This window comes from Taudactylus pleione, unplaced genomic scaffold (genome assembly GCF_031769625.1).
Source record: "Taudactylus pleione unplaced genomic scaffold, aTauple2 ptg000306l, whole genome shotgun sequence".
Classification (NCBI taxonomy): Eukaryota; Metazoa; Chordata; class Amphibia; order Anura; family Myobatrachidae; genus Taudactylus; species Taudactylus pleione.
Window position 1 is genome coordinate 3578898 of NW_028284707.1, and position 22820 is coordinate 3601717.

Genomic DNA, 22820 nt, shown 5'->3' on the forward strand with positions numbered 1-22820 from the left:
TGCAGAACTTAAAGAAAAATATGGCACTCTACACCTCGCGGAGCGGCTCGATTACGCTGGGCTTCTCGTACCATATGGCATATGATAGAAACTTTTCTCTCTCTACACTGACTTACCGCAGCTGTAATATGTGCTGCGCATGCGCCATTACGTTCACAAAAGCGGTGCATGCACAGCACTGATTACAGCTTCGGTAATTCCGTCCACCCCCCTTCGCTCCCCTCCCTCACCTAACTGGCAGCCTGTCACGGGCTGCAGCCGCGGACCCCGATCTCCCGTCCGGGCCCGATCTGCAGCGGACAGTACGGCCAGGCAGAGGGGCGGGCTGAAGATTTAAAAATTTTTTTTTAAACTTTACTGTTTTTTTTTTGCATGTTTTTTTAAACTTTACTGTGTTCTGCCGGGAGAACTCACAGTCAGTGTCAGAGCAGCAGCCGGAGCCGGAGGAGGGACCAGGGAGCGATGGAACGAGCCGAGGAGGACCTGCCCACGTTGAGAGTAGGTAAGTAGCACCTGTACTTTTCGGAATTCGATGAATAGCCTAATTTCTACATCCCCATACTAATGTACTAATGTATGAAGTGTGTGGAAATCAATGCAGACGGACTTAACCAGGATATATCAGTGATATCTCCTGTATTAAGTGTGTTAATGAATACTATAAAAACGGTAATTAAGGAAAATGTCCTTAAAACCGTTATTTTAGTGTTGATGAATGGCCCCTTAGACATTCTTACTTCTGCTCATGGCCCTACATAAGAACATACTGGGACATAGTAGATATGCTGACAGGTCACATAGACTGCATCGTCTGTCTTGCCATGAATATATTTCACCACTCATTGAAGTGTATAAGGAGTCAAGGAACTTGCTCTACATTCAGGACATGCTAGACTAGAGTGTCTCTAGATTGTGTGTATGTGAGACTTGCTTTCAGGTACACTAACATATGTGTGTGGTGGTAGTTGCTGGTTAATGGTGGTGGTTGTGGTGGTTAGTTGGGTGGAAGTGGTGGTTAGTTGTAGCCGTTGGTGGTGATGGTTGGTTGTGGTGGTTGGTTGGGTTGTGGTGGTTGGTTGTAACCGCTGGTGGTTGTTTGGTGTTGTGGTGGGTGGAAGTGGTGGTTCGTTGTAGCCTTTGGTGGTGATAGTTGGTTGGGTTGCGGTGGTTGGTTGTAGCCGTTGGTGGTGGTTGGTTGTGGTGGTGGGTGGTTTTTTGGTTTTGGTTTCCAAAAAGCATTTTTCTAACAATTTTAATAAGTTATCGCCTTCTCGAAATGGTGGTAATATAATAGGTATAAACGTTTAAATAGGTTTCCCCATTCCAATCGTAATGACGGAGGCAGTTATCCACAGTGATGGACCCATTATTGGTGGCGGTAAAACCCTTTTTGTGAATTAGAGATGGAGAAAATGTCCCATCGCTGCCCAATGATAAACCAGCCACTCTTATCCCATGTGTGAGAGTGCAGCATTACTGTGCCTTTTTGAGGATAGAGATATATAAAACGAGTATGGGGCTTTGTAGAAGTGAGGTTATGTGGCACAGGAAGCGCTGGATGATTGACAGGTGGTGTTAGAAGACGGACACAGCAGCTGAGATGAGAGCTCTTGGTTGTAGTGCACAGACGCAGCCAAGTTTCACCATTTTATCTGTGCTATTCAAAGTGACCATGAGGGCTTTTCATTGGCCAACCTTCACAACACCAGGCTTGTGTTCTCTTCTTATTATTTTATTTATTTATTTGTTTATTTTGTTATTATGTGAATTTCCAAATATTAGCCAATACTTTGCCGGAAAGTCTGCGCACATGGTACATCTTATTTGGCAGCAATGAAAAACGAAACATCTTTGAATTTAGTTAAACATACATTGCTCCATGTAATAGTCGCAATGATACAAATTTGCTGCTGGTATTTAACATTACTAATTGTCCGGCGAGGTTCAGTGTCATCCACCTCATTGGCGGTGTCCCCTGCCAAGCTCCCACCAGTATACCACTGCCAATGATGGCTTGTTAGGTAATGCAAATGTGTCCCTACCCCTTAAGGAATCCCCAGCCTGAGCTAACTAGTTGGGGGGGTGAATGCTTTGGCATGGGGACCCAGTCAAGTGTGTCTCCTGGCCTTGGCATTACCTCCTGCTAATGGAGCCTGATGCTGGTTTTGAACCAATGCGCAAACCTTTCCCAGGTTGTTAGAACCAGGGCTGGCTCCAAGAACCTGGTGCTGGTTCATTAAATACGGGGGACCCCTACACCCCCTCCTGTTTTATTTATCTCAGGGCCGGCTCAAAGAGCCTGGTGCTGGTTATGCTTGGGAGGGGGGAACCCAAGGCATTTTTTATTTTCTTATTTTAACCATTTAATGGCTGTATTACACTCAGAAGCATGCACAGTCACACTGATCTGTGCATGGTTCTGCTAAACGCGCTGTTCAGGAAATGGTCTATTTCAAACTTGTGTCTTGGCCCAAGTTTGCTTCATTTACACCCATGTTTGAAGTCACGATTCTTGGTAAATCCTCGCGTTCTATTCCTGTCTATGGAAAGTACTTGCGAGTTTGGCCGATGGTGTATCTATTCACGTTAACCTGGGTTTTGCAGAGAGAATCATTATTTTACACCCATGTTTGACTGTTTGCCTTTTGTAAGAAATATGGGTATAAGGGGCGCTGATATGGGCACTCTAGAGGTGAGTATCGATCTCTGGACACACAAAATATAACAACAGATTGCAATTAGTACTTAAAAGCAGCCTCTGAAAAAACAGATACTACACAAATAAAATCATAATAGTGGCGCTATAAGTCTACACAATCCTGTTGAAAGATGCAAACCTAGTGAAAAACTAAAGAGCCGTGTAGGCGTTTACCATTAAAACAAGTTGAGTTTCCTGTACTGCAAGGTGTTTTTAATTACACTAATGACACAAAGAGAGCATAAGCACGCCCACTATGTCTTGGTGTGCGATCACTTAGTGTATGCAGACGCCCACCAGCCTGTCTTAAGATGCCCACTTGCACACGTCATCTCCAGGAAGTGCATGAAGCCATTGGTACATCGGGCACCATCGGATGCAATCGCAGCGCTTGAGGTTGACTATACCCTGCCACAAGCACTGCGATCACTTCAGTGTGAAATACAACCAGGTGATGTGTACAATGACGCAGCCTGTTAATTATGCACGCCTTTTAAATGGCGTTAAGATGCTCAGGCACGCCTGCGTTCGCACCTCCACTCCCCAGTTTCAAGTGGCCACCCCCTGTCACCATTCACAAACGGATTCTCCTGTCACTCACTCTGCTGGGCTGTCTATGCGCAGCGAGCGAATGCTTCCCGATTTCTCGCAGGGATTTGCACACGTGCATAGCAATCCGTACGCATGCGCAGAAAGCGACAATCGGCCGGCTACGAGCGAACGCATCCTAGCGAGCGGGTCTGAATCAGCTCCTATATTCCATCAAAAACATTTTCAGCTAATACCATATCCCCAGCGGTTTCATCTCATCCATTCCAGTCATCTGAATATAATTACTAGACCTAATGAGGCAAAGTTTATATTTACTGTGATCTCTACAAAAGTAGCTAACATTGGGCCTGATTCAGACCCACTCGCGAGCGGCTGTCCGCTCGCAAGTGGGTCGATGTTATGCACTGAGCATGCGCACGACGGAGGGAGCTCCGTCGTGCGCATGCGCCAGACGCGACGAGCGAAGGAAAGTCCTTCGCTCGTTGTGTCCGATCAAAGGGGGCGTGCTGTCAATGTTGATTGACAGCACGCCCCCTTTGGTGGGCGTGCCAGGGGCGTGCCTCCCTCACGGGGGCGTTCCCACGGGAACGCCTCCCGTCAGAAGCCGGCCCACTGACATCACTAGTGATGTCAGTGGGAGTGATTTTGGCTCTGATAGAGCCAAAATCACTCCGGAGCTTGCGGTTGAAAACCTCAACCGCAGGCTCCGGCTTGCAAATTCGATGGTCGCGATGGTCTCGACCATCGCGGCCATCACAATGCACGCTCGTATAGCCTGTGGGTGGTGACCCACAGCTATACGAGCGTCCAGGAGGACGCTCCATGAAAATGGAGCCCGGCCCTCATTCAGAGCGTGCGCTCTGCTCAGAGCGTACGGCTCTGAATGAGGGCCTTTGATTCTATCTGAATAGCAATGTTATTTTTACATTGTATCAAGATTGTAGCATGTGCATGGATTTTAAAGTTTTAGAATACTGATAAGTGTCTAGAAGCAATTTTTAGTCATTCAAGTATTTTTTTATTAAATTGGGTTATATGTATTTTTAAATATAATATGTGAACAATAAATGAGAAACATGTTTAATGATAAACACCTACACGGCTCTCCTTAGTTTTTTACTAGGTTTGTATCTCTTTCAACAGGATTGTGTAGACTTACAGTATAGCGCCACTATTATACGGTTTTTTTTTGTTTTTGTTTTTTTGTTTGCCTTTAGTAAATCTCCGTGTTTGAAAATGGGGAAAATATACCCGTGAATGGCATCTCCGCCAGACACGATTCTTAGCAAATTTACCCCTTGGTATCTCACGACCAGCAAGTCCCAAGGTTGGGAAGGTGACTTAAGCCAGCAAGCAGGAGATAATAAAGGAAATGACTCTGCTTGTTGTGGCACTGCCTTGTATCCAGGCCCGGTGACAGGGGGGACAAAGGGGACACTTGTACCGGGCCCCGAGCTTCTGAGGGGCCCCGAACCCTCAGGCATTTCGGGAGCCCAGTTCATGTGTCTCTGCAGACCTATCTGCTGTGTAAGCAGGGCACCCGGCACAATGAGTTGCGGCTAGATCCTCCCGACTGTCCTGGCAAACACAGGGAGGGAGGCCGGGCCAGCGCAGCGTGCGTGACGTCATGCCGCTGATTCAGACCGAGGAGCCGCCAGGTGTGAGCTGCCAGAGAAGAGAGAAGACTGGAAAATAAACAAGGCTGGGCTGGGATAGAGTGTCACGGGTCGGGTGGTGGGGAGCTACTACAGATAAAGGGGGTGTCAGACACAGACTGGGGGAGATGTGACAGGGGCTGAGGAAGAGGGGAAATGTGACAGACATGGGGCTGGGGAATAGGGGTGTGTGACATGAGCTCAATAAGAGGGGGAGATGTGACCGGGGCTGACACAGGGGGTGGGGAAGAGGGGAAGATGTGACAGACACGGGGGCTGGGGAATAGGCGTGTGTGACACGGGCTGGAGAAGAGGTGTGAGTAACTGACACAGGGGCTGGGGAAGAGGTGTGAGTGACTGACACAGGGGCTGGGGAAGATGAGGGAAATGTGACAGACATGGGGGCTGGGTGTGTGTGAAGGACTGGGGAAGAGGGGTGTGTGACAGGGGCTGGGGAAGAGGGGTGTGTGACAGGGGCTGGGGAAGAGGGGTGTGTGACAGGGGCTGGGGAAGAGGGGTGTGTGACGGGCTGGGGAAGAGGGGTGTGTGACAGGGGCTGGGGAAGAGGGGTGTGTGACAGGGGCTGGGGAAGAGGGGTGTGTGACAGGGGCTGGGGAAGAGGGGTGTGTGACAGGCTGGGGAAGAGGGGTGTGTGACAGGGTCTGGGGAAGAGGGGGGTGTGACAGGGGCTGGGGAAGAGGGGTGTGTGAGGTGTGTGATGGGCTGGGGAAGAGGGGTGTGTGACAGGGGCTGGGGAAGAGTGTATGACAGGGGCTGGGGAAGAGGGGTGTGTGACGGGCTGGGGAAGAGGGGGGTGTGACAGGGGCTGGGGAAGAGGGGTGTGTGACAGGGGCTGGGGAAGAGGGTGTTTGACAGGGGCTGGGGAAGAGGGGTGTGTGACAGGGGCTGGGGAAGAGGGGTGTGTGACGGGCTGGGGAAGAGGGGGGTGTGACAGGGGCTGGGGAAGAGGGGTGTGTGACAGGGGCTGGGGAAGAGGGGGGTGTGACAGGGGCTGGGGAAGAGGGGTGTGTGACGGGCTGGGGAAGAGGGGTGTGTGACAGGGACTGGGGAAGAGGGGTGTGTGACAGGGGCTGGGGAAGAGGGGTGTGTGACAGGAGCTGGGGAAGAGGGGTGTGTGACGGGCTGGGGAAGAGGGGTGTGTGACGGGCTGGTGAAGAGGGGTGTGTGACAGGGGCTGGGGAAGAGGGGTGTGTGACAGGGGCTGGGGAAGAGGGGTGTGTGACAGGAGCTGGGGAAAAGGGAGGTGTGACAGGAGCTGGGGAAGAGGGGTGTGTGATGGGCTGATGAAGAGGGGTGTGTGACAGGGGCTGGGGAAGAGGAGTGTGTGACAGGGGCTGGGGAAGAGGGGTGTGTGACAGTGGCTGGGGAAGAGGAGTGTATGACGGGCTGGGGAAGAGGGGTGTGTGACAGGAGCTGGGGAAGAGGGGGGTGTGACAGGGGCTGGGGAAGAGGGGGGTGTGACAGGGGCTGGGGAAGAGGGGTGTGTGACAGGGGCTGGGGAAGAGGGGGGTGTGACAGGGGCTGGGGAAGAGGGGTGTGTGACGGGCTGGGGAAGAGGGGGGTGTGACAGGGGCTGGGGAAGAGGGGTGTGTGACAGGGGCTGGGGAAGAGGGTGTTTGACAGGGGCTGGGGAAGAGGGGTGTGTGACAGGGGCTGGGGAAGAGGGGGGTGTGACAGGGGCTGGGGAAGAGGGGTGTGTGACAGGGGCTGGGGAAGAGGGGTGTGTGACAGGGGCTGGGGAAGAGGGGTGTGTGACGGGCTGGGGAAGAGGGGGGTGTGACAGGGGCTGGGGAAGAGGGGTGTGTGACAGGGGCTGGGGAAGAGGGGGGTGTGACAGGGGCTGGGGAAGAGGGGTGTGTGACGGGCTGGGGAAGAGGGGTGTGTGACAGGGACTGGGGAAGAGGGGTGTGTGACAGGGGCTGGGGAAGAGGGGTGTGTGACAGGAGCTGGGGAAGAGGGGTGTGTGACGGGCTGGGGAAGAGGGGTGTGTGACGGGCTGGTGAAGAGGGGTGTGTGACAGGGGCTGGGGAAGAGGGGTGTGTGACAGGGGCTGGGGAAGAGGGGTGTGTGACAGGAGCTGGGGAAAAGGGAGGTGTGACAGGAGCTGGGGAAGAGGGGTGTGTGATGGGCTGATGAAGAGGGGTGTGTGACAGGGGCTGGGGAAGAGGAGTGTGTGACAGGGGCTGGGGAAGAGGGGTGTGTGACAGTGGCTGGGGAAGAGGAGTGTATGACGGGCTGGGGAAGAGGGGTGTGTGACAGGAGCTGGGGAAGAGGGGGGTGTGACAGGGGCTGGGGAAGAGGGGGGTGTGACAGGGGCTGGGGAAGAGGGGTGTGTGACAGGGGCTGGGGAAGAGGGGGGTGTGACAGGGGCTGGGGAAGAGGGGTGTGTGACGGGCTGGGGAAGAGGGGTGTGTGACAGGGACTGGGGAAGAGGGGTGTGTGACAGGGGCTGGGGAAGAGGGGTGTGTGACAGGAGATGGGGAAGAGGGGTGTGTGACGGGCTGGGGAAGAGGGGTGTGTGACGGGCTGGTGAAGAGGGGTGTGTGACAGGGGCTGGGGAAGAGGGGTGTGTGACAGGGGCTGGGGAAGAGGGGTGTGTGACAGGAGCTGGGGAAGAGGGAGGTGTGACAGGAGCTGGGGAAGAGGGGTGTGTGATGGGCTGATGAAGAGGGGTGTGTGACAGGGGCTGGGGAAGAGGAGTGTGTGACAGGGGCTGGGGAAGAGGGGTGTGTGACGGGCTGGGGAAGAGGGGTGTGTGACAGGGGCTGGGGAAGAGGGGTGTGTGACAGGGACTGGGGAAGAGGGGTGTGTGACAGGGGCTGGGGAAGAGGGGTGTGTGACAGGAGCTGGGGAAGAGGGGTGTGTGACGGGCTGGGGAAGAGGGGTGTGTGACGGGCTGGTGAAGAGGGGTGTGTGACAGGGGCTGGGGAAGAGGGGTGTGTGACAGGGGCTGGGGAAGAGGGGTGTGTGACAGGAGCTGGGGAAGAGGGAGGTGTGACAGGGGCTCGGGAAGAGGGATGTGTGATGGGCTGATGAAGAGGGGTGTGTGACAGGGGCTGGGGAAGAGGAGTGTGTGACAGGGGCTGGGGAAGAGGGGTGTGTGACGGGCTGGGGAAGAGGGGGGTGTGACAGGGGCTGGGGAAGAGGGGTGTGTGACGGGCTGGGGAAGAGGGGTGTGTGACAGGGGCTGGGGAAGAGGGGTGTGTGACAGGGGCTGGGGAAGAGGGATGTGTGACAGGGGCTGGGGAAGAGGAGTGTATGACAGGGGCTGGGGAAGAGGGGTGTGTGACAGGAGCTGGGGAAGAGGGGGGTGTGACAGGGGCTCGGGAAGAGGGGTGTGTGACAGGGGCTGGGGAAGAGGGGTGTGTGACAGTGGCTGGGGAAGAGGAGTGTATGACAGGGGCTGGGGAAGAGGGGTGTGTGACAGGAGCTGGGGAAGAGGGGGGTGTGACAGGGGCTCGGGAAGAGGGGTGTGTGACAGGGGCTGGGGAAGAGGGGTGTGTGACGGGCTGGGGAAGAGGAGTGTGTGACAGGGGCTGGGGAAGAGGGGTGTGTGACGGGCTGGTGAAGAGGGGTGTGTGACAGGGGCTGGGGAAGAGGGGTGTGTGACAGGGGCTGGGGAAGAGGGGTGTGTGACAGGAGCTGGGGAAGAGGGAGGTGTGACAGGGGCTCGGGAAGAGGGGTGTGTGATGGGCTGATGAAGAGGGGTGTGTGACAGGGGCTGGGGAAGAGGAGTGTGTGACAGGGGCTGGGGAAGAGGAGTGTGTGACAGGGGCTGGGGAAGAGGGGTGTGTGACGGGCTGGGGAAGAGGGGGGTGTGACAGGGGCTGGGGAAGAGGGGTGTGTGACGGGCTGGGGAAGAGGGGTGTGTGACAGGGGCTGGGGAAGAGGGGTGTGTGACAGGGGCTGGGGAAGAGGGATGTGTGACAGGGGCTGGGGAAGAGGAGTGTATGACAGGGGCTGGGGAAGAGGGGTGTGTGACAGGAGCTGGGGAAGAGGGGGGTGTGACAGGGGCTCGGGAAGAGGGGTGTGTGACAGGGGCTGGGGAAGAGGGGTGTGTGACAGGGGCTGGGGAAGAGGGGTGTGTGACAGGGGCTGGGGAAGAGGGGTGTGTGACGGGCTGGGGAAGAGGGGTGTGTGACAGGGGCTGGGGAAGAGGGGTGTGTGACAGGGGCTGGGGAAGAGGGGTGTGTGACGGGCTGGGGAAGAGGGGTGTGTGACGGGCTGGGGAAGAGGGGGGTGTGACAGGGGCTGGGGAAGAGGGGTGTGTGACGGGCTGGGGAAGAGGGGTGTGTGACAGGGGCTGGGGAAGAGGGGTGTGTGACAGGGGCTGGGGAAGAGGGATGTGTGACAGGGGCTGGGGAAGAGGAGTGTATGACAGGGGCTGGGGAAGAGGGGTGTGTGACAGGAGCTGGGGAAGAGGGGGGTGTGACAGGGGCTCGGGAAGAGGGGTGTGTGACAGGGGCTGGGGAAGAGGGGTGTGTGACAGGGGCTGGGGAAGAGGGGTGTGTGACAGGGGCTGGGGAAGAGGGGTGTGTGACGGGCTGGGGAAGAGGGGTGTGTGACAGGGGCTGGGGAAGAGGGGTGTGTGACAGGGGCTGGGGAAGAGGGGTGTGTGACGGGCTGGGGAAGAGGGATGTGTGACAGGGGCTGGGGAAGAGGAGTGTATGACAGGGGCTGGGGAAGAGGGGTGTGTGACAGGAGCTGGGGAAGAGGGGGGTGTGACAGGGGCTCGGGAAGAGGGGTGTGTGACAGGGGCTGGGGAAGAGGGGTGTGTGACAGTGGCTGGGGAAGAGGAGTGTGTGACAGGGGCTGGGGAAGAGGGGTGTGTGACAGTGGCTGGGGAAGAGGAGTGTATGACAGGGGCTGGGGAAGAGGGGTGTGTGACAGGAGCTGGGGAAGAGGGGGGTGTGACAGGGGCTGGGGAAGAGGGGTGTGTGACAGTGGCTGGGGAAGAGGAGTGTATGACAGGGGCTGGGGAAGAGGGGTGTGTGACAGGAGCTGGGGAAGAGGGGTGTGTGACGGGCTGGGGAAGAGGGGTGTGTGACAGACACATGCGCTGGGAAGAAGGGTATGTGTGCGTGACGGGCTAGGATAAGGACTAGGAGAGGGTATAGGGGGCCCCAAAAACATGAATGTACCGGGCCCCAAGATTTCTGTTGCCGGCCCTACCTGTATCCACATCTGTGGGGCTCCTTGCCCATTATTCATTGATGCCCAAAGCTCCCTCCCCAAATCCCAAAGCTTCCAAGGCAGGGTAATCCATAGTCTACATCGTCTTCTCTTGCTCTGTGGGCTTGCTGAGGTGCAGGGTATTTTTTTACGCTGATTATACCCTTCCGAGGATTTAGTGGCTTCTCATATCAGTGAACGAGTTGTGGCTTGTCTGACTGACTGACCCACAATTACATGACAGTTGGCAGCCTGTGCTGCTTTTCCCTCACTGTCCAGCTATGATTACCTGTTTCTGGTTTGTAAATCTCTGATGCGTGGATGGATCCCAGAATGTTGCATCCTTTATTAGAAAAGCGTTCGGTACAATCACCTCCTGGAAAGTCACTGATATCTGTCTTGGTCCCTCCATTTTCTTCTGCAAGTACAGCCGCCATGGGTTCCTATTAGGGATGTGCGCCGGACCATTTTTGCCGGATTTGGATTTGGTTCTAGTTCGTTGTCCTGATTTGGATTTGCCAAACTGCGGTGACTGGCTTTGGATTTGGATATGGATTTTTTTACAAAAATTGACAAAAAAAGCTAAAATCACATAAATTGGTCTTTTTTTTCTTCCTAGAGTATCATTAACCTCAATAAAATTAATTAAAAGTCAGTTTAGAACACCTCATAGCTTATAATATAGTTTTCACCATTATTGGCTAAAGGTTGCAGTGAGCTGACTGGTTACTAAGCGACAGAGCAGCGGCACAGACACCACAGTTTAAAGAGCGCACGCTCTGAATGAGGGCCGCCCTCCATAAAAATGGAGCATCCTCCTGGACGCTCGTATAGCTGTGGGTCACCACCCACAGCCTATACGAGCGTGCAGTTTGAAGGCTGCGATGGTCATGACCATCGCGACCACCGACACTGCGAGCCGGAGCCTGCGGTTGAGGTTTTCAACAGCAAGGCCCGGAGTGATTTTGGCTCTATCAATCAACATCGACAGCACGCCCCCTTTGATCAGACACAACGAGCGAAGGACTTTCCTTCGCTCATCGCGTCTGGCGCATGCGCACGACGGAACTCCCTCCGTCGTGCGCATGCTCAGTGCAGACCATCGACCCACTTGCGAGCGGACAGCCGCTTGCGAGTGGGTCTGAATCAGGGCCATAGTGCCCCTGATTCACATTACACCATAAAGTAGTGTCTCTTATTTATGTTACGACACACAGTGGTGCCCCTTTTACACAATGCCCACAGTAGTGCCCCTTTTACAAAGTGTCCACATTAGTGACCCATATACTCAAAGCCCACAGTAGTAATGCCTCTTATACAATGCCCACAGTAGTAGTGCCACTTATACAATGCCCACAGCAATGGTGTCCCTTACACAATGCCCCCAGCAGTGGTGTCCCTTATACAATGCCCCCAGCAGTGGTGTCCCTTACATAATGCCCCCAGTAGTGGTGCCCACTATGCAGTCCCCTTAGTAGTAGGGCCCCCTATGCAGTGCCCCCAGTAGTAGTATGCTCCCCAGTAGTATTCCTCCCCAGTAGTATGCCCCCCCATTAGCAGGCCCCCATTAGTATGCCCCCCAGTAGTATGCCCCCCCAGTAGTATGCCCCCATAAGCAGGCCCCCAGTAGTATGCCCCTCATTAGCAGGCCCCCAGTAGTATGCCCCTCCATTAGCAGGCCCCCAGTAGTATGCCCCCCAGTAGTATGCCCCCCCAGTAGTATGCCCCCCATTAGCAGACCCCCAGTAGTATGCCCCAGCAGTAGTATGCCCCCATTAGCAGGCCCCCAGTAGTATGCCCCCCCAGTAGTATGCCCCCCATTAGCAGGCCCCCCAGTAGTATGCCCCCCATTAGCATGCCCCCAGTAGTATGCCCCTCCATTAGCAGGCCCCCAGTAGTATGCTCCCCAGTAGTATGCCCCCCCAGTAGTATGCCCTCATAAGCAGGCTCCCAGTAGTAAGCCCCCCATTAGCAGGCCCCCAGTAGTATGCCCCCCCAGTAGTATACCCCCCATTAGCAGGCCCCCCAGTAGTATGCCCCCATTAGCAGGCCCCCAGTAGTATGCCCCTCCATTAGCAGGCCCCCAGTAGTATGCCCCCATAAGCAGGCCCCCAGTAGTATGCCCCCCCAGTAGTATGCCCCCCATTAGCAGGCCCCCTGTAGTATGCCCCCCATTAGCAGGCCCCCAGTAGTATGCCCCACCGCTAGTAGTGGTGCCCCCTATGCAGTCCCCTTAGTATTAGGGCCCCCTATGCAGTGCCCCCAGTAGTAGTATGCCCCCCAGTAGTATGCCCCCCGTTAGCAGGCCCCCAGTAGTATGCCCCCCAGTAGTATGCTCCCCCATTAGCAGACCCTCCATTAGCAGGCCCCCCAGCAGTATTCCCCCATAAGCAGGCCCCCAGTAGTATGGCCCCCCAGTAGTATGCCCCCCATTAGCAGCCCCCCAGTAGTATGCCCCCCAGTAGTATGCCCCTCCATTAGCAGGCCCCCAGTAGTATGCCCCCCAGTAGTATGCCCCCATAAGAAGGCCCCAAGTAGTATGCCCCCCATTAGCAGACCCCTAGTAGTATGTCCCAGCAGTAGTATGCCCCCATTAGCAGGCCCCCAGTAGTATCCCCCCCCAGTAGTATGCCCCCATTTGCAGGCCCACCAGTAGTATGCCCCCCATTAGCAGGCAACCAGTAGTATGCCCCTCCATTAGCAGGCCCCCAGTAGTATGCCCCCCAGTAGTATGCCCCTCCATTAGCAGGCCCCCAGTAGTATGCCCCCCCCAGTAGTATGCCCCCAGTAGTATGCCCCCCATTAGCAGACCCCTAGTAGTATGCCCCAGCAGTAGTATGCCCCCATTAGCAGGCCCCCAGTAGTATGCCCCCCATTAGCAGGCCCACCAGTATTATGCCCCCCATTAGCAGGCCCCCAGTAGTATGCCCCTCCATTAGCAGGCCCCCAGTAGTATGCCCCCTAGTAGTATGCCCCCATAAGCAGGCCCCCAGTAGTATGCCCCCCCAGTAGTATGCCCCCCATTAGCAGGCCCCCAGTAGTATGCCCCCCATTAGCAGGCCCCCAGTAGTATGCCCCCCCAGTAGTATGCCCCCCATTAGCAGGCCCCCAGTAGTATGCCCCCCCAGTAGTATGCCCTCATAAGCAGGCTCCCAGTAGTATGCCCCCCCATTAGCAGGCCCCCAGTAGTATGCCTCCCCCAGTAGTATACCCCCGATTAGCAGGCCCCCCCAGTAGTATGCCCCCCATTAGCAGGCCCCCAGTAGTATGCCCCCCAGTAGTATGCCCCCCCAGTAGTATGCCCCCATAAGCAGGCCCCCACAGTAGTATGCCCCCCCATTAGCAGACCCCAGTAGTATGCCCCCCAGTAGTATGCCCCCATAAGCAGGCCCCCAGTAGTATGCCCCCCCAGTAGTATGCCCCCCATTAGCAGGCCCCCTGTAGTATGCCCCCCATTAGCAGGCCCCCAGTAGTATGGCCCCCCGCTAGTATGCCCCCATAAGCAGGCCCCCAGTAGTATGCCCCCATTGGCAGGCCCCAGTAGTATGCCCCCCCAGTAGTATGCCCCCCCAGTAGTATGCCCCCTACACACATAAAAAAACAAAAAAAAACCTTACCTGTATCCCCGCTCCAGCTGCCGTCCGCTCTGCTGCCACGCGACAAGGAGGGAATCCGAACCGCTCATCTCTAGTTCCTAACGGGGCTGCTGTACTGCCGGATTTACCTTCACGTTCCTATGCTTGGCCTCGATAGGATAACATCTTCTCCAGATGGCGTTATCCTAGTCTATGGCAGGGGTGTATTAAGAGAGGAGGAGGCCTGTGTTCACTCCCCGTCCAGGGCCCCCTCCTCTCTCTCTCTGGCCGCACACTAACAGCCTCGGTAGACTCTGGCACAGGTCACCGGGAAAATGGTGCAGCAGCCATTTACCAAGCGATTTCCCTACTGCGCATGCGCAGAACGCCGGGAAAATGGCCACGGCGGCCATTTTCCAGGTGTTCTGTGTAATCCCTCTCCAGCCGATGAGGTAAGTATTAAAATTGTATGGATGCAAGGTGTGAGGGGGGGGGGGCACCCACCAGGACCGCACACCCTGCACCCATAATAGATACACGCCTGGCCTATGGGCTTCGGCTGCACATTGACTGTGGTGGACCTGTAGCAGGAAGAAGTATGATAGCATTACGTTATTACACTCCTTCCAGGCCTTCACCAGGACGGGTTCTGATAATGTAATGTCATTAGGGGGCGGGGTCAGCACAGGGCTCACTGCCGCCCTGTGCTCCACGGGAGGTTTCTGTCCTCCCTGAGCTCGCCTTAGGACACCTGCGTGGTGCTGTACGAGCATGGTGCTTACTTGCTTGTCTTTTATACCGTACCTCCCCTCTGGGAGGGATGTCTCGGTGACGCCATTTCTGTCATCAAATGGGTGGGACAGTGTGATGACACTAATTACAGCATCAAGTCTCTGTGCGCACTGAGAGGGGTGGGGCTTCACACAATTTGCGTCATTACAGCGCAGCACAGGCCGGTTAGCGCAGAACATAAAGATTGCACTGTGCTTCTCTTATTAGATCAATAGTTCACCAGCAACTTGTTTTAAAGACTTAAAAAAGACAAATTAGAACTTGGCGACAGGATCACTTTAAGGCGGCCACACATTAGTTTTTACACATGTGCAGATATACAGTACATGTAATTCATATCAAGCACAGGTTCTTTCATTAGCCTAGTTGCTATACTAGTTCTTTGCTATTTTTACTATGTTAGATACATTCAGATAGATCATTCCTCACTTGAGGGAAAATAATATCTACTCATTAACAGGATATTTTTTGATATGTACTTTTTTTTTTTTTAAAGGGTCAAGAATGGCCCTCAGGGTAAAATGACCAGGGAGTTTATAAATGAATGTAGACCTGACCCTGAATAAAGCTGTATTCCACAACCTATTAAATTGCTGTTTGAAATACTTAGCTCTTATATGGTTATATTTATAAGGCAAACAAAAGCCTCTGTGAAAGGTTTTCCCAATTACTGTATTTTTAATAAAGGAAAACCGTAAATTCCTCCACGACTTAAAGCTACAGTTTATAGGAACAAAATGCAATATAACTTCTCCGCTACGGTTTTCCTATCATGACTGTTTCCTTCCAAATGCTGATTATCTGTCCTTTAGCGTTGTAAATTGGTGAAAAGCCTTTTCAATTTAGAACATGGCTATAATTACAATGTTCAGAGTGAAAGCGCTCCCCGTGAGACATTAAAATTAATTAAATGTTTAGGGCAATTTATTACCACTGATTCTAAAGCAAAATTGTCATAGTTTTATATATATTATAATGTGCCACAAATATTTGCTACAGTTTACTATATAGCATGTGTATAGTGTAACCCCCAGTGGTCTGTGCCTGGCTCCCATTCCTGTCTCATGTTCTCCCAGTAAAGGTCTATGGGGGATTTCAATCTGCTATGATGGGCGGTTACGATTTTCAGCTGCGCACATTCCTGGGAATTGCAGTGTGATATTGTGTATATTCCTGTACACCTCCACGAGGTTCAAGGTCGGATTAAGGCTTGTGGGGGACGCAGGGCAACTAATGGTATGCCGTCGGGATGCTGACGGTCTAAATGCCAACTGTTGGCATCCTGACTATCTAATCCCGGCAAGGGTCTAATGACAGATGTCGAAATCCCGACGCCTGTCATTTTACCTACGTCGGGAGTCCAGCGCCCGGCATACCGATTGAAGGTAAGCCACACGCGGACAGCCGTGCCGGGGGTGGGGGGCGGAGTAGGTTAGGAGCTCCCCGGGGGGGCTTAGGGTTAGGCACCCCTCGTGAGGGTTAGGGTTAGGCTAGGGGAAGGAGGGGTTAGGGTTAGGTACCCACAGGGGGATGTTAGGGTTAGGCACCCCCCCGAGGGTTAGGTTTAGGCTGTGGGAAGGGAGGGTTAAATTTAGGCAATTATGGGGAGGGGGGGGATCGGGTTAGGGTTAGGCACTTGGGGGGGAGGTTAGAGTTAGGAACCCTTAAGGGAGGGTTATGGTTAGGGAGGTGGGGGGGGGGTTAGGTTAGTGAATAGGGAAAATACCTGCTGGTCTTCCAGCGTCGGGATGCTTCCGGCGGTATTTCATACCGATCCCGCAACTAGCTTGTTGGGGGCTCCCACAATACAATTGTCAATGAGATATTCTGGTGATGTTATTAAAACATAATAATGTGTAAATACTCCAAGCGGCACAGATCTGGTAAACACACTGTGGTGCCTCCTGTTCACTTTCTGTAACACAGAGACCCCAGGTCATATATGCCACAATACCCCCTAAGCTGGTGATGTAGCTATGTTTGGGGGGCCCACTAGTGTGTAGGTGCCCCTGGGCGACCACCCCGTCTGCCCTGTTGTTAATCCAGCACTGGCGAGGTACAAGGGTAAATTAACAATGCTTGTGTCCACAACATGCCGGCGTTTATACCTGAATAAGGGCATATGAGATAGGCTTTGACCAGTAATCAGGGGCGCTGAGAGGGGGGGGGGAGCGGGTACTAATTACCCGCGCCCGGGGTTGCTAGAGGGGCCCGCTGCCGCCCCCTCCTCTTATCTCACAGCAACCACGCCTCCTGTGATTAGGCCACGCCCCCTCCCCAGGCCTGATGCGGCTCTTGACGCCCCTGCCAGTAACAATGAGACCGGGGACTATACATATCAAGCAAAAAAAATGTGGTCAACTTTTCTAGGGTATGGCGGCTATTTTAAAGGGAATTACCACAGTAGATTAAAAAAAATATCTGCTGCAGTCCCTCTCTTTACGCTCGCAAAAGCATGGGGACTGTGAAAATGACCTGTTTAGCTTTTTGGAGCGTGGCCAAGTTATCTAGCGCCACCATTAGATAGGCTACGATACCACAGTATGTGGGGCCCTCTCTGGTAATTTGCGCTCGCACATGGTCTGCCACCGAATTAAAGGAGCTGGGTCTGACCCAGGAATTAAAGTAATGTGACCTAGCATTTTGCTTGTTGCCCTTTGCGGGATGGCCTGTTACCGTGTCCCACGGCCATTGCAGGTGTTTTTGTCATCCACGGTGACATCTGTCCACTCAATGCGGTTTCCTTTCACGCTTCTCACAGCCGCCAGTCAGGCCATAGTTAATGTTACAGGGGCACAGTGGGTATCTCTTACACCATGTGGGTTCTGATCATGGAACCCTTGCAGTTCTACTAGATGGCGGGACTGGACATTTATTGGAGAAAGTTACATTTTAGTATAAATCATTTGAAATGTCAGAATCAGGACACAGCCATGCGTCACACAAAAGGGGGCATGATAATGTCACGTTAGGTGCGTGGTCATGTCACAGTGGGTGTGGCCATGACCTCATTGGCATGCTAGCTCATCTGAAGATATAACCGACCTCACAGAATTACATCCTTACACTAGAGGCAGTGGCCCTGATTCAGAGGCGGAGGCTGCTGCGTCCGCTCTCGGGTCTGTTGACGGAGTCGTGGCTGCGATAATATGCAAATGCTAGTTCCAGCCTTCCCCTGGTGTACTAGCCTGCAGCTGGAGGAGCATGCCCTGAAACGCCCGCTCTCAGCGTCTCTGCGCATTGTAACACCGCCAGAGATTCTCCACGACTCGCCACCATCGGCACGCCATTGCAACCGCCACCTACACTTGCGCTAGCCCTATGGCAGGTGCAATTTATCTGCCTGAACATGGCCTCTGCGGCTGCCGCTTCCACTGACGCATCCCTGATGCTCCCATTGCACGCACGTGAGACTGATTTTTATTGTGTCTACCGCCCAGGTACGCACATCACTTTGCCCCATTTCTGATACATCTGTCCCAATGGCAATAGCACCAAATGTAATGCGTTGTCTGGGTTAACAGATCATTTTGCGCATGCTCAGTAGCAAGTAATCGCTCAAGTACGTGATCATCGGCATTGCGTGCGGATTGCGTGAAGCACACACAGTTGTGCGGGGACGCACTGCCAGGTACAAATGTGTTGTCCACGTGGCGGCAGGACAGTCCTCTGAAATCATCTTTGCATCCAGTGATTTTTTTCTCTATGCATAAAGATGCTGGTATTTAGAAGAAAGCTGCCAATACTCACCTAAAGCTGCAAGTAATTACAAGACATACAGGGCCTGATTCAGAAATGTTTGCTATATGCGTGCGCTTGCACTGAGCGTATGCAAATTTTCTAAATTGACGTCAGGGGATGCGAACGCTCGCCAAGGCATAAGCACACCCACTTTGGCTGTGCGAGCGATCGCTCTGTGTATACAGACACCCCTTAGCGTATGTAGAGACGCCCACTAGTGCACCTCATCTCCAGGAAGTCTATTAAAACATTGGTACATTGAGGACCATCGGAGGCAAATGCAGTTGCCTTACCCTACCGCAAGCTCTGCAAAACATTTCAGTGTAAAAAAACAGCCAAGTGACGGGTACTATGACGCTGCCTGTTAATTCTGCACGCCTCTGAAACGATGTTGAAACACTCAGGCACGCCTGCGTTCGCATCTCCAACCCCCCGTTATTACAGGACAGCCCCTGTTACCATCCACAAGCGACCTCTCCTGTCACTCATTACACTGGGCTGTCTTTGCAGGGCGAGTGAGCGGTATGCGATCGCAGTGAGTACTTCGTGCATGCGCAGAATGAAGCATGCGCGTATGCAGAACATCGGGCCACTTGCGAGCGCACGCATATAGCGAACGGGTCTGAATCAGGCCCATAGTACACAGTTTCATTAATTTCTTCCTGTTTCTGGAACTGGATAGAATAAATATATATTACATCAAAACAAAGGCGCTGGTGTGATGCTCATCAACGCTCACCTATTAGGCCGTTATTACACTGGTACTGTGGGCCTGATTCAGAGCCGGACGCTATTTGCGGTCGTTCGTTCAAAAAATAGGGGTGGCTATTCAAATGAACCGTTCGCTCTTTGCGGTCTGTTCTCGCCTCTAGGTCTGAACGAGCGAACAAAACTTGCGGTCGTTTTTTGGAAAACTACGCCCCCTGGCCGCTCGCATCCTACGTCATGTCCGCTATTTATTAGATTAATCGAGTACATCGACCAGGGTATGTGCTGCTCGCTATTCTTGTGGTTGGTTTTTGCTACCACAATTTTGCGAGCAGTTCTGGCTATAAAATAACCCAGTGACGTGGTCAATGACGCTGCTGTTTTAATTATGCACACCCATAAAACACCCGTTTTGACCTTTAAGCACGCCTGCGATCGGATCTCCACTCCTCGTTTTCAAGCACCTTCCCCTGTTACCACCCACATACGCCTCTTTCTGTCACTCAAATTATCAGGCATTCGCTATTTTGCGAGCACATGAATTTCGGCCGCACTGACTGGTTTGCGCATGCGTATAACGATCCATACGCATGCGCAGTTGGGCAAACATCGCTCGGAGCGAACGAGCGGCCGCTTACGAGCGGCTCTGAATCAGGCCCTGTGTACCGTTGAATACCGTCAGAAAAATATCATAGCAACCAATCAGCTTCCAGCTAGCATTTTATAGAATGTTCTTGATAAATGCTACCTCAAAGCGGATTGGTTGCTACTTGCTATGGGCAACTTTTCCACCCTTTAGAAGGTTTGATACATTTGTATGTACTGTAAGTCCCTCCCGATCTTCATGCCACTACTATAATACTGACCTATAATAATGGGCTCAGTTAAGGTTTTGTCACTGAGCATGTCTTCAGCTCCCCCCGGGGGTTCAGTGGCATCCTGCACTCAGCTTTACATATACTCTACTGATCTATTTATTTAGCATTCAAAAAGAAAACTGATATGGCTCCGGGAAATCAACGGAAAAATGCATTCTGCTGAAATCTGTCATGACTTAATGACTTTGTTTTATGAAGGCTGTTAAACATCTGTGATTATTTCTAGACTGGCACAGTGTTTTATCTCAGCTGGGTTCCGTACGCGCAATGGGCTCGCGGCAGCCACGGCTGACCATTACCGTACTGGTGTTTCTGATTATAATATCAGTTCCTGTACAGAACCTGACTGTGTTTACATCATCAAACCCATGTGTTATGTCATATTGTGCCGGACACAAATGATAATCCTGTATGCATTGTTACAGAGATGGAAAGGGTATTTAGAAGTGACTTATTCAAATGTAGCAGTTTTATCACACGCAACGAGTTTTAAAACTCGTTGCGCATGATAATGGTGGTCCAGCCAATCAGCTCCTAACTCATCTGTAAAGCTGCATACACACACAACGATTGAGTTAATGAACGATTTTAGTAAACGATTTTCTACCTTGAAAAAATTAACTAAAATTGTTTACTAAAGTTGTTCATTTACTATGTTCATTTAAATGTAATGAACGATTTTTATGAACTACAAACGATTTTTGCATATTAACTTAATGAAAATCGTTGAGTTGACAAGTCTGATTGAACTACAAACTACAAACGTGAACGCGCATGAACAATGGCCCTCATTCAGAGCCGTACGCTCTGAGCAGAGCGCACGCTCTGAATGAGGGCCGGCCTCCATGAAAATGGAGCGTCCTCCTGGACGCTCGTATAGCTGTGGGTCACCACCCACAGGCTATACGAGCGTGCATTTTGATGGCCGCGATGGTCGAGACCATCGCGACCATCGAAATTGCGAGCCGGAGCCTGCGGTTGAGGTTTTCAACCGCAAGCTCCGGAGTGATTTTGGCTCTATCAGAGCCAAAATCACTCCCACTGACATCACTAGTGATGTCAGTGGGCCGGCTTTTGACGGGAGGCACGCCCCCGGCATACCTACCAAAGGGGGCATGCTGTCAGTCAACATTGACAGCACGCCCCCTTTGATCGGACACAATGAGCGAAGGACTTTCCTTCGCTCGTCGCGTCTGGCGCATGCGCACGACGGAGCTCCCTCCGTCGTGCGCATGCTCAGTCCAGAACATCGACCCTCTTGCGAGCGGACAGCCGCTCGCGAGTGGGTCTGAATCAGGCCCAATGATCGTTCATCGTTTGACTCAGAAAGTGAACGATTTTTTCAAACGATTATCGTTAAACGATATCATTTAACGATAATCGTTCAAAAAATCGTTGTGTGTGTATGCACCTTTAGTCTTTTATATCAAAACCTGAGAACATACAAAGGAACAAAGGTACTGTTTTTCAATATATTGTGCATTACATGGGAACATCCAGCCCACATTATTGAGGGGATTGGCACCCTACACGGGATCCCATCAACACAGGATATTTAGCACATATATAACTCTGGCTAATAGTGATCACCAACCAAGCAGCGTCAGGTGGATAACAATTGATCTAATATCTCTAATTGGATTTTCATTTAGATCACACTGACTCTACTTTTGTTTATCATACATCCATATATCTTCCAGTTATATCTTTTTACATATGTGTCGTGATTTTTTGTATAGGTATTTTACTGTTTTATTGTATTGGCAAATTCTTCACATTTTTACTGTGATAACTACATTTGTAGTCATTTATATTATTGCATATTCATATCTCTATTAAAATAATTTATATTGATTAAATACTGCAAGCGCTGCCCACTATTCTATTGTATACAGTTGGGAGCTGATTGGCTGGAGCACCATGATCATATGCAGCGAGTTTTTAAACTCGTTGCGTATGATAAAACTCTTTGATAAATGGGCCCCTGTATATATAAATGCAGATAGCTAACGAGCAGCTTCCATCACTCTGGCCAGAGCGCTCGCTCTGAATCAGGACCGTCCTATTTAAATGTGGAGCGGCCTTTTGGACGCTCGCATAGCTGTGGGTTACCACCCACAGCTTATGCGAGCGTCCATGATGATGGTCGCGATGGTCAAGACCATCGCGACTATCGGGCTTACGACGAGACCCTGCGGTAGGGTCTCGTGGCCGCAAGCCCTGGAGTGATTTTGGCTCTATCAGAGACAAAGGCCCTCATTCAGAGCCACTCGCTAGCGGCAGTACGCTCGTTCCGAGCGATGTTCGCACATCTGCGCATGCGTACGGTTTTTAGTATGCATGCGCGAACCAGTCAGTGCGGCCGAAAATCGTTGGTAAGCAAAATAGCGAGGGCCTGCTATTTTGAGTGACAGAATGAGGCGTATGTGGGTGGTAACAGGGGAAGGTGCTTGAAAACGGGGAGTGGAGATCCGAACGCAGGCGTGCTTAAAGGTCAAAACGGGCGTTTTAAGGGAGTGCATAATTAATACAGCAGCGTCATTGACCACGTCACTTGGTTTTTTTTAACTCAGAACTGCTCGCAAAATAGCAGTTGAAAACACCAACCACAAGAATAGCGAGCAGTTCATACGCTGTACGATGTACTCGATTAATCTAATAAATAGCGGACATGACGTATGGTGCGTGCGGCCAGGGGGCATTTTTATCAAATAAACGAGCGTATGTTTTGCTCGCTCGTTCAGACTTAGAGGTGGGAACAGACTGCAATTTGCGAACGGATCATTTGAATAGCCACCCCTTGTTTTTGAACGAACGACCACAAATAGCGAACGGCTCTGAATCAGGCCCAAAATCACTCCCACTGACATCACTAGCGATGTCAGTGGGGCTGGACCCAGACGGTAGACATTCCCATGGGAACGCCTCCGTCTGGCAACCACGCCCCCGGCACGCCCACCAAAGGGGTCGTGCTGTCAGTCACCATCGACAGCACGCCCCCTTTGGTGCGAGACCCCTAGCGACAGCT

General features: G+C 52.5%; 1 protein-coding gene across 5 annotated transcripts in view; it reads left to right on the forward strand.

Annotated features, from left to right (window-relative positions):
* The window catches only part of DYNC1I1 (dynein cytoplasmic 1 intermediate chain 1), a 503273-nt gene that overhangs the window by 449500 nt on the left and 30953 nt on the right, over nt 1-22820 (forward strand). The window lies entirely within an intron of this gene.